Below are 11,914 nucleotides of genomic sequence, written 5' to 3'. Positions count from 1 at the left end.
AACACACGGTTTGAGAGCAGGATATAAAATTTTCCGACGACAAAATATGATCATTTAAATTCTGATCGTGTGTAGACAATTCCGACGTAGTCACATAGTCAAGTGCCATGCATGCTGAGAATAAATTACGAGACAAAAGCTATTGGCTACTGCCCTCTTTATAGTCCCATCGTACGTGTTGTACGTCACCGCGCTCTGAATGATTGGATTTTCCGACAACTTTGTGCCACAGTGTGTATGCAAGACAAGTTTCAGCCAAAATCCGTCAGAAAAAATTCAACGGATTTTGTGATCGGAATGTCTGACTGTGTGTATGGGGCATTACTAATATACTTTTTTGGTATTGTATTCTATGGCCACTAGAATAAACCCTGACCAATGGCCAGTACACGATCCATAAAATCGGACAAAAAATACCACTTTCAAACCGATCGTATGATAATCTGATCATTAGTACACAGCTTTCGAGAGCTGATCAGGACTGTTCATTCAATATGATCCGATGGGACTAGCACATCTTGTTCGATACAAGACCGTACGAATTACATTTAGGCAGTACAGTTGGCGCTCAAAAATACAATACAAATACATTACATAACTTGCGATTTTGTTATTCTGTCGTACGAGAATTTTCATAACTTTACTAAACTCTTAATTTTTGATATGTGACTAGCATGCAAAGAAAAAACGGATAGTCTGTCATCCAACGGGCCATGAGGCAAAAAAAAAAATATTATTAAATTCTCCCAGATAGACTTCTGTACAACCAGCCTGCCCATAGATGGATTGAAATTAGGCCAGTCCCTGTGCAACCAGCCAATTTTTGATCTTTGGGGGGGCTTAAATGACATTTAATTTGCCATGTGTATTTTGTTTTTATAAACAAGTACCACTTTAAAAATAGTGTTTTCATACTCTTCCCATCTCTTGCTGCATCTCAGTCTCAGTGCAGCGGATCTCTTGTGGCCTCTTTAAAGCCATTCTCCATTTAGAGGGTTTCCCAATGGTGACAACAGGGAACCATGCCTGCAAAATGTGTGTTCCATTGAAAGGCTTAAAGAGGAGGGCCAGTTTAAAAAAAAAAAAAAAAAAAAAGTCAGCAGCTGCAAACACTGCAGCTGCTGACTTAATAAAATCACTTACCTGTCCAGGGCGCCCGCGATGTCGGCCGCCCGAGGCCGAGCCGTCCCTCGGCGCCGCCATTCCCTGTAAGGGAAACAGGCAGCGGAGCCTTACGGCTTCACTGCCCGTTTCCTACTGCGCATGCGCGAGTCCCGGAACTACTGCGCATGCGCGAGTCCCGCAGCGCTTTCTGAATGGGACGCGCTGTGTTCTGGAACACACAGTTCCCAGAACACAGCGCGACTCATTACCCAGAAGACGCCGTGACGAAGACAGAAGACGGAAGATCTCCGCGGAGGAGGAAGAGGAAGATTAGGATAAAGTGCCTAGCAACAGGCATTTCTGGTAAGTAAAAAAAAAAAAATTTTTCTCATTTTATTTTTTTTAGATTTTTTGGTCATTTTTAAAAATTTTTGGTTTTCAGGGTGGCCCTCCACTTTAAGTGTGACAATAAAGGAGCACAGTTGGAAAACAGGGACAGAGCACTGCCCCACTATATAAAAAGAAGTGCCTGAACAAGAAAATTCAAATCGGGTATTATTTTAATGAAAGCTGCAGGTTTAAACTGAAAATAATTTTTAACATTAAAAATTTACAAGTCACAGCTAGCATGAGATCATAGTGATAAGGATATTTTGCTAGCGAATTAATAAATAATAAAAAAAACAACTTGTGGTATCTACTCAAAAAGATTTACTTTAAAAAAAAAGACTTGATAAAAATAAAAAGACTCTGGATGAGGATTAATCAAACACTGGAGCCGATTTGCAAAGAGATATAATCTATGCCCCTTGAAATTGAATATTCTTAGTAAATAATGTTAACTTTACATTTCTAACAGGGGTTTGGGGGTTCACCAAATGGCTGTGAAGATTGATGAGATTTTCCTAAAAGAACTTTAGTTTACATGTTCTAAATCGCAGTGTCTTGATATACACCTGTGTTTGACTGCATATTCAATTTGCTACCTACATGTACATTTTCTCCCTATTGTTTTGTATTATTAGTGAACTACATCACAAATTCTTCCAATAAACATGGCCACTGTATAAGGTTTTTATTAACCACATCAGCTCTGGAAGGATTTGCCCACTTAACCACTTCAATACCAGGTAGTGGCTTGGGCCTTCCTGCCCAAGCCAATTTTCAGCTTTCAGCGCTGTTGCAATTTGAATGACAATTGCACGGTCATGCTACATTGTACCCAAACAAAATTTTTATCACAAATAGAGCTATCTTTTGGTGGTATTTGATCCCCTCTGCGATTTTTATTTTTTGCACAACAAATAAAAAAATACCGAAAATTTTGGGGAAAAAAACAAGTTTTTCTTTGTTTCTGTTAACATTTTTTGTAAATAAGTATATTTTCTTCTTCAATGATGGGCACTGATATGGCTCCACTGGTGGGCATTGATGACTCCACTGATGAGGTGGCGGCACTGGTATGTGGCACTGATGGGCACTCACAGGCGGCACTGATGGATACTGATAGATGGGCATGGAAGGCAATGGATGAAACTGAAAGGTGGCATTGCTGAGCATCACTGAATTGATTTGTTCCATAATGGTGTCAGTCAGTGCCCATTTGTGGGCACTTATTGACATAGATAGGGCATTAATTTGCACATGTGGATGGCCATGGGGGGATGTATCTGGCCATCCACATGTTATGTGCTTCCCTGGTGGTCCAATGGACCGAGGGGGGGGGGGCTGCGCTGATAAACAATCAGCACAGATCCCCCTCCCCTGATATTTTCATCAGTTTAGGCCGATATATATTAAAAAAGGAGAATTGCAATAGGCGTATATTGATTGGTTTGCGCAAAAGTTATCATGTCTACATTTATGGACTTTTTTTTATTGCTTTCACTGCTAATGTCAGCAATCTGCGATTTTGAGCAGGACTGCGACACTGCGGTGGACAAATCTGACTCCAAATTACTCATTTTGGGGACCAGTGACATTATTACATTAATCAGTGCTATAAAAAAAAAAAACCTTAGTTAGACTTATCGGTAACGGTATTTCTACGAGTTCAGGTGCTGTCCTGAAAGACTCGTAGAAAGTGTTCCCAGGAAACACTGCAGTCATTCCTTTAAAGCCCGAACACTTTCACCATGGCCACAGAGTACCTCCAGTCATGCTGAAATTATATAAGCAGAACATAGCAACCACAACACATTAACATTTATAAACATTTTATAAAAATGTATAACCCAAGGGACGGTCATTGGCCCTGTCCTGAAAGACTCAAAGAAATACTGTTACCGGTAAGTCTAACTAAGGTTTTCTCACTTTGTCTTTCAGGACAGCATCCGGACATGATAAACAAGTACTCAGCAGTGTTAGCTTTAACCACTTTCAGACCGGACCAATTTGCTGGTCAAAGACCAGACCACTTTTTGCGATTCGGCACTGCGTCGCTTTAACTGACAATTGCGCGGTAGTGCGACGTGGCTCCCAAACAAAATTGACGTCCTTTTTTTCCCACAAATAGAGCTTTCTTTTGGTGGTATTTGATCACCCCTGCGGTTTTTATTTTTTGCGCTATAAACAAAAATAGAGCGATAATTTTGAAAAAAACGCATTATTTTTTACTTTTTGTAATAATAAATATCACCCAAAAATATATAAAAAAACATTTTTTTCCCTCAGTTTAGGCCGATACGTATTCTTCTACATATTTTTAGTAAAAAAAAAAATCGCAATAAGCGATTGATTGGTTTGCGCAAAAGTTATAGAGTTTACAAAATAGGGATAGTTTTATAGCATTTTTATTAATAATTTTTTATTATTTTTTTTTTTACTAGTAATGGCGGCGATCTGCGATTTTTATTGTGACTGCGACATTGTCGGGGACCCATCAGACATTTTTGACACATTTTTGGGACCATTGTCATTTATACAGTAATCACTGCTATATAAATGCAGTGATTCCTGTGTAAATGACACTGGCAGTGAAAGGGTTAACCAGTGGGTGGCAGTGTAGGGGTTAAGTGTTCCTAGGGGTGTGTTACTAACTGTGGGGGGGTTGGGCTTTCATTTAGTGTACACTGATCTCTGCTCCAATCACATGGAGCAGAGATCAGCGTCACTAGTTGCTAGGCAGAATGGAAAAATGTTGTTTACACAGCATTTCCTCCATTCGGCCGCTCCGTGAGACGATCGCGGGGATGCCCGCGGCGATCGAGTCCGCGGGTCCCGCGACCGGACTCACGGGGGTCCCGACCAGCGCGGGAGCGTGCCGCCGGCGGCGCGCTCCCGATGGCACGGCAGCATCGAATATTGGACGTACATGTACGCCAATATGCCTGCCCGTGCCATTCTGTCGACGTACATCGTCGTGCGCTGGTCGGGAAGTGGTTAAGGACCACAATTTAATTGTGGCTTCTTCTGGTGGTTCAAAGGGTCTACTAGTCAGACCCCGCAAAACAACTGATAAATCCCATTTGGGAAAAGACTTAAATGGAACTGGTCTAGCTTTAGCTAGTGCCTTGAAAAACCTGATGATCCAAGGGTCTACTCTAGAGATAACCTTCTCTCAAAAAAAAAACTGAAAGTGCAGCTACCTGAACTTTCAAGGTGCTTGCTGCCAAACCCTTCTCTATTCCATCCTGTAGAAATTCCAGAACTGAAAAGTTCTCCCTTGGAAAGTAATTTGAAACACACCAGAAATTGAAGCATTTCCAGGTCTTAAAATAAATGGCCCCTGTGACCTTCTTCCTGCCATTTAGCAGGCTATAAATTAAATCAGACAAACCCTTACTCCTCAGGATTTGCTCCTCAGTAACCAAGCTGCCAGCTTGAGTTAACCTACATGGGGATGCAGAAGGGGACCCCGAGTCAGCAAGTCCCTTTGGATCGGAAGTAACCCATGGGACTCTACCTCCAATTTTAGTAGGACCGAAAACCAAGGCCTCTTGGGCCAATACGGAGCCACTAAAATTAGAGTTGTCTTTTCTCCCTGTAGTTTTCAGAGTACTAACGGGATCATTTGTACAGGGGGAAAAGCATAGCACAAACGGAAGGTCCAGCGCTGTGTTAGTGCATCCAGACCCTCCGCTTGGTCCTGCCTGTCCAGAGAACAGTAGACCGGAACGTTTGCATTTGTTACTGATGCAAAAAGGTCTATATGGGGGATTCCCCATCAGTCCACTATCTGCTGAGAAGACACCTGCTCCTTGTGCCCCCGGTCTTGTGATGTAGGCCACTGCCGTGGAGCTGTCTGACAATACCTGGATGTACTGGCCTCTGATCATCTGCCCGAAGGCCCACAACCCCAGGAAAACGGCCCTTAATTTCCTCCAGTTTGAGGATCTCCTGGATTCCTCCCCTGACCAGGACCCCCTGGGCCAATTGGTTCTCGAGATGTGCACCCCACCCCCAGGAGCTTGCATGCATCTGTTGTCAGAATTTTTGCTGCGGGAAAAATCCAGAACAAACCCTTGCTCAAAATTCGTTTGATCCCTCCACTACCATAACTTTGTTTTTGTTTTTTGGTGATGGGATCCTGTTGGAGGTCCCTCGCATGGAGGCAGGCCCACTGAAAAGCTGGGATATAGGCTGTAAGAAGCCCTAGTGTGGACATGGCTGCTCGAACTGTAACAGCCAGATTTGTCTGCACTTTTCGTTACCGCAGCCTGCACCCTTACCATCTTTTCCCCCAGGAGGAAAATAACATAGCCCAGGAAAATGATCACCTGAGAGGGAATTAGGCAGGAAAATCCAACCCAGACTCTCCAAATAGCTCTGTGCGCTGTTCAGATCCCTGTGTAAAATATCCTCTGAGCTGGCGAACAGAAGAAGGTCGTCCAGATATGGTACTACAGATACCCCTAACAACCTGAGTGGTGCCAATGCTTTTGCCATGATTTTCATGAAGATCCTTGGAGAAGCAGAGAGACCAAACCGGAGAGCCCTGAATTGAAAGTGTGACACCACGCCCCCTGCTCTGATTGCCAGAAGCAGATATCTCTGCGACGCCGGTGTTATGGGAAAATGCAGGTATGTGTCCCTTAGATCTATGGAGGCTAGAAAGGACCCCAATGGAAGGATTTTCCTCAGAGAATAACCTGTGGCCATACAAAACTTTTTGTATCGGATGGACCCATTTATGATTTTTAAATTCAGTATTAACCTGAACTTTCCTGACTTTTTGTTATAAAGGAAAAAATGTGAATAACACCCTAGTAGTTCTTCCCCCTGGGGTACTGAGATGATAACCTTCTATTGAAGGAACTCCTGCAAGAGTGATGTCATTGCCACCGATTTCTCCTGATCTCTGGGGAGCTGTGTCACATAAAAACAAGACGGTGGGCTTTCTGAGAACTCCAGTGTGTCTACCCCTCTGAAATTACCTTGAGAACAAACGCACTGGATGTCGCCCACCTCCCACTGCGGAAGAAAGGACTGAAGCCTCCCCCCCCACAGTTGGGAGACCGTAACCGGGTTTTTGCAGGTTGACTGGGGGAGACGAAAACCCCCACACTTCCCTTGACCCCTTTGTGACCTCCTTTTTGTCCTGTTTCCTTTGAGTCCTGGGTCTGGTAAAAAGGACGAAAAAAATTTAGGTTGTTAGGTGTCCCCTTTTTGGCCGGAATTTTTTTTCTTATCCGCTGTTCTATTTAGAACCGCATCAAGAAACCAGAGCCCCCATGAAGGGTAGGCTGCACAACTTTGTTTTGGAGGCCGAATCCCCTGACCAGGTCTTGACCCACAAAGCTCTTCTAGCTGAGCTAATTAAAGCTGAAGATCTTGTGGACATCTTCACTGACTCAGCCAAAGCATCCGCCATGTAACCTACTGCCTTTTGTAGGACTGGCAGAGTATCCAACAAATCTTTGCGAGAGGTATCTGCCTCAATATGGCCCTTAGTTGTTCCAGCCAGTGTTCTAAATTCCTGGCCACCGCTGTAGATGCCATTTTTCAACAGAGTCAGCTTTTTTGTCCATAGTGTCCTTTAAGACCCCCATGTCTTCAAAAGCTAAATCAGTGTTTTGAGAAACCCGTGAGAAAGCGGCATCAAGTTTAGTTCCAAACTTGCGAGCTATCGTCATCAAAGGGAAATCTCATTTTAAAGAGACCTGGAAAAGAAATGGGCCTTCTCTGGATCCTTCCATTCACTCTTTATAGAATCTGCCAGCACTTTATGCACTGGGAGCATGTGATGCTCGACCTCATCCATACCCTGATAAATCTAGTCATGTAGGGACAATTGGGTCTTCTCCTCAATATTTAGGGTCGTGTGTATGGTCTTTAGAAGGTCCTCTACCAAAAGATGACCTATAACGAAAAAGGAGAAACCTTTTTTTCCCCTCACTTTCCTTGTCTGATCCTGAAGACTCATTTTTCTCATCCTTCTCAGACTCACTAACCATTCTCCTGGCTGTAGAGGAGGTATGAGCGCTAGGTGGAGAATTCTCTGCTGACTGTGCTTCCGGACGTTTGTCCAGATAGGAACGGAAGGATTGAAACATACATCTTCCAATTCCTTCCGGAAAGAAGTGAGCCTCTCACTAGGCTGGACAGAGGACTCTTTAGTGGAAGTTTCCTTTCTGACCAGATCTGCTATGCAAGTTTTGCACAACGGTTTAGTCCACGCCTTCATGTAAAGCTGCCAAAGGGCAGCTTTACATGAAGCACACCGTTTTTTAAGGGGAGGGGAAACAGCCTTAGATTTTTCTTTAGATTTTGTCTGAAAAACACAAAACCAACACTTGGTAAATAAGCTGTGCATAAGATCTTCTCGCCAGCAGATCTTTAAACAGACAGTGGCCCAGAGAAATCACCTGTGCAGTGTCAGGCAGGCTCGACACCCCCCCCCCCCCCCCCACAGAGGAGGAAGGGAAGGAAATATAAAAAAAAAAAACACAGCCCAGGTATTATAGAGACCCCCTGCCTCTCCTACCTGGGTCTGGCTGGTGCATGTGTATCCTGCTCCTGCCATTGCTGCTGGATGCTCTGGCTCCCTCCTCCAGTATTCAGCAGCCATCTGGTAGCTGTTTGTAGAGAGAAATGCCTCTTATTTTTGAACTTTCCTGGTCCTTCGATACTGCGGGAACCAGAACTTGTACCGCCGTGGCCACCTCCCACTTCTGCGTCTACAGACCTCGAGGCTCCACAGCGGAGACAGCCCGCACCCGCCGGTCTATCGGAGCGGGACCCCCAGAAGCCTCTGCCCTCGACAGGCTCGAAAAAGTGAGACACACCGCAATACCCCCCACCTGTTGGGGGGGTATTGGGCTGAGCCTTAGACAAAGAAAAAAAATGACAACTACGGTATGCCCCAACTCACCTCCACCTGGATAGAGCACCGCACACCCCTGGTTCCCTGCAGTGCTTCTACCATGGCCTTAGGAAACACTACAACTGAGGCCACGGTGGAAGTGTACAGGCTTTAAAGGAATGACTGGAGTCTTTCCTGGGAATTGGGTGGAGCTGCCCTCTCTCCAGGTGCTGTCCTGAAAGACTAGGTGAAAAATGCACCATATAATGGAAAAAATGGCACTGGCAGGAAAGGGGTTAACACTAGGGGGGTGATCAAGGGGTTAACTATGTTTCCTCAGTGTGTTCTAACTGTGGGGGGGATAGGCTTACTGAAACATGCAAGAGATCACTGCTCCCGATCACATGTCACTAGGCAGAAGGGGGGGGGGGGGCAATGCCTTATTTATATAGGCAGTTCCCCATTCTGCCTCTCAAAGCGATTGCAGGCAGAGTCCGCGGGCACGCTCCCATGGCAGGCAGCATGCGCACCCGCTATCCTGCTTCTACAGAGGGACGTACAGGTACCCCCATTTGTGTAGTGGTGTCACTCTGCCGACATATCAGCGTGAGGCAGTCGGCAAGTGGTTAAACAGCACAACTGACTTGTATTGCTTCCTTTGTCTTATTTGTACAGTTGTTGTACAGTCAGTTAAGGAAGTCATACTTTCTTGTTTATTTCCTTAGGCCAGCCATACATGGATCAAGATTTTGTCAGTTTAGCAGGGACCAGCCTGTGACAAAAGCGGTGCCAGACCACTGCCCTTCTCACCAACTTGAGACAAAAAACTGGTCAACCTCACACCTTGCTGACACTAACGCAACAATGACACACTCAGCCTCACCCTGCACAAAGTTTCTCAAGCTTACAGGACCACAATCTAAGTGCCAACAGAGCAATTGTCAGTGGGATGTTAACTAAGCAATTAACCCTTTTAACTGCCACCAGATAGCTTTTGGGCCCATCAACTCTTCATAACAGCAATGACAACTATGATTTTAGAATAAACTGCTAACGCACACTGTCACTCACCACAGACAGGTATATTCAGAGAGTTATACTATAGTAACCCTCTTCAAGACACAGGGAAGCTTTTAGTTTGCCTTAATGCATTTAGAGAAAGTTTTAACACTTTTCAAAATATAGTTAACAAAAAAGGGTAAAATGGTGCAAATAAAATATTTGCAAAAAAAATGATTTTAGGTGAGAATACTTTATGTCCTGGCTTCAGCACACTTCATTCAATGAGCAATGTGATCGATTGGCTCTCATAACTTGATGGTCTTCCTTCGCTTGATGGTACACAAGAGCTTCCAAAATATGGTTGCATTCCACTTTTCTTAACATCAAGGCGGGTGTTGACAGAGACCATCTGACCAATCATCGAGTCTAAGAGGGGGTTGCTGGGATGTCACCACATTTATGGCCAAGTCCCAGATAGTGTTTTCTATAAGTTTTCATACCTCTGAATACCTAACCGTTTACAGGCTACTAGCATGTATATTATTGTCCAGAGTGAAATTTGCTTTGGAGCGCATATCAATATGACCGATTACAGATGTCTACTGTAATCGGTCATATTGAAGGGGTGCCAGTGGTTCCACATATTCTGTAATATAGGGGTGTTTCTACAAATTAACTGGCTTTGCTATTTCATGAGTTATGAAATATACTGGAGCATTAGAGTCTTGGCTAAAGAACCAGTCTATCAGGAATGTGGATTGCTATGGAATTTACGATAGGGGGGGAAAAAGCTGCAGAGATCTGTTAAAACTCCAGTCACTCAAGTGGGCAAGTTAGCCATTTTTTATTAGGGTTTTCCAGACTGAAGAGCAGATTTGGCTAATAGGCATGAGAGGGCCTGCATCTGTTCTGATCTTATAAGAAGGTCCTAGCATCAGCTAAAAGTTTATGTCTTGTATAAACTGAAGGAAGGAGGGGGGAAAGGTCATTGCGACTATTCCTTTTAATTACATAATGGCATGGGAGACTTGTGACATGAACACAATGACTGCTACACACACAGCTATTCATGTGCCCAGTACGCATGACCATTACACGGCTGAATGTTGATACATGTATGGGCAGGCTGATTGTACAGAAGTTGATCTGTACAACAAGCCTGTCTGGTTTTTCCTGACCAATCAGTGCTGTCGGCTATAGGCGGCAACAATGATCATTGTATTCTGATGGTGGGGAAGGCTCTCTCACTGTCAGAATACAATAGCACAGCAGGAGGGATTCCTCCATCTACATCAAGCATATGGGTAGGAGAGTTGGCTAGAGTTGAACAAAACAAATTAATCATGTATGGCCAGGTCTTAGAGTGTTTATTTTGCATTGATGTTACTTTTGTTGCAGTTTTGAGGCAACAGACATAGGCACCTTTTTATTATAGCCAAATGTGAAGATCAACAATATTCAGTTCATAACATCCAATTAGGACCCAACATTATTACCCATCTATTCAAGCTCTGAAATTATGATTTATAATTGGTGGATATACTTTTTATAAACAAAGCCTATATTGTTGACTATTTGGAATATATTTACAGTAATTTGGCTTATAATACTTTGCAATTTGTGGGCACTGTTTTTTTTACTTTACTTGTACATTTATCTAGACCCCCCCCCCCTCCCTTGATGATTAAAAGATAAACACTGTGCATCGCTAAGAATGTAGTTTGTTAAACTATCTTTTTCTGCAGTGTTTATATTTTTCCTGCATGAGGGTGTGTCAGTAGCTCACCCACCTTCTGCCCTATTATAATAAAGTCAGGCGTACCATTATCCTGGGAGGACATCATCCCAGACGCGCACACCCTAGGGGCCACACAGCGGCGCAATCTGTGATCTGCTGTGTCCATCACAGATCGTTGTACCGGACTGTCCCTGGTACCTTGTGATTGTCGTAAACAAAGTAATCACATGTCATCTGTACACAAAAGCCTTCATTCATTGCCATGCATCGTGCACTATTGTGATCTTTTGATTAGTCACAGTGATCACATGGTACAACGCCAATCACAGCGGACCTGTACCATGTGATAGCTGTGGTCAACCACAGCTATCCCAATTGTACACAATGGCACATGAATGGATGCCGTTCAAAAAAAGTATTGCTTATAATAGTGATCATCATAGCAAGAAGCAATCAGTGTAAAAAGAAAAAAAAAAACGATCTCCTCAGAGCAGTAGGGTGTCAATATGGTGACACTATACTTCTCTGGTCACAGTATGTAAAAAAAAAAAAAATAATGTAAAAAAAAAAAGAAAAATTTTAAAACCGAGACTAAGAAAATGTTCTGCATTTTTTTTATACAGCAAAACCCAAAATTTAATGAAAAAAACCCAATGGTGATTAAATACCTACAAAACCAATCTTGGTTAAAAAAATGAAAAACATTTCATTTGGGTACCGTGTTGCATGAATAACTTATTGCCATTAAAAGTGTTACAGCGCTGAAATCTGAAAACTGGCCTGGGCAAGAAGGGGGTGAAAGTGTCTGGTATTGAAGAAATGAAAGA

General features: G+C 43.4%; 1 protein-coding gene across 4 annotated transcripts in view; it reads right to left on the bottom strand.

The window, feature by feature from the left end:
* Positions 1-11,914, bottom strand: part of ARHGAP10 (Rho GTPase activating protein 10) — a 433,763-nt gene that overhangs the window by 155,956 nt on the left and 265,893 nt on the right. The window lies entirely within an intron of this gene.

The sequence above is a fragment of the Lithobates pipiens genome, unplaced genomic scaffold (genome assembly GCF_037356315.1).
Source record: "Lithobates pipiens isolate NorthernLeopardFrog02 unplaced genomic scaffold, aLitPip1_a1.2 Scaffold_13, whole genome shotgun sequence".
NCBI classification, from domain to species: Eukaryota; Metazoa; Chordata; class Amphibia; order Anura; family Ranidae; genus Lithobates; species Lithobates pipiens.
The sequence above is the reverse complement of the archived record's forward strand: the minus strand, read 5'-3'. Positions and strand labels throughout refer to the sequence as shown.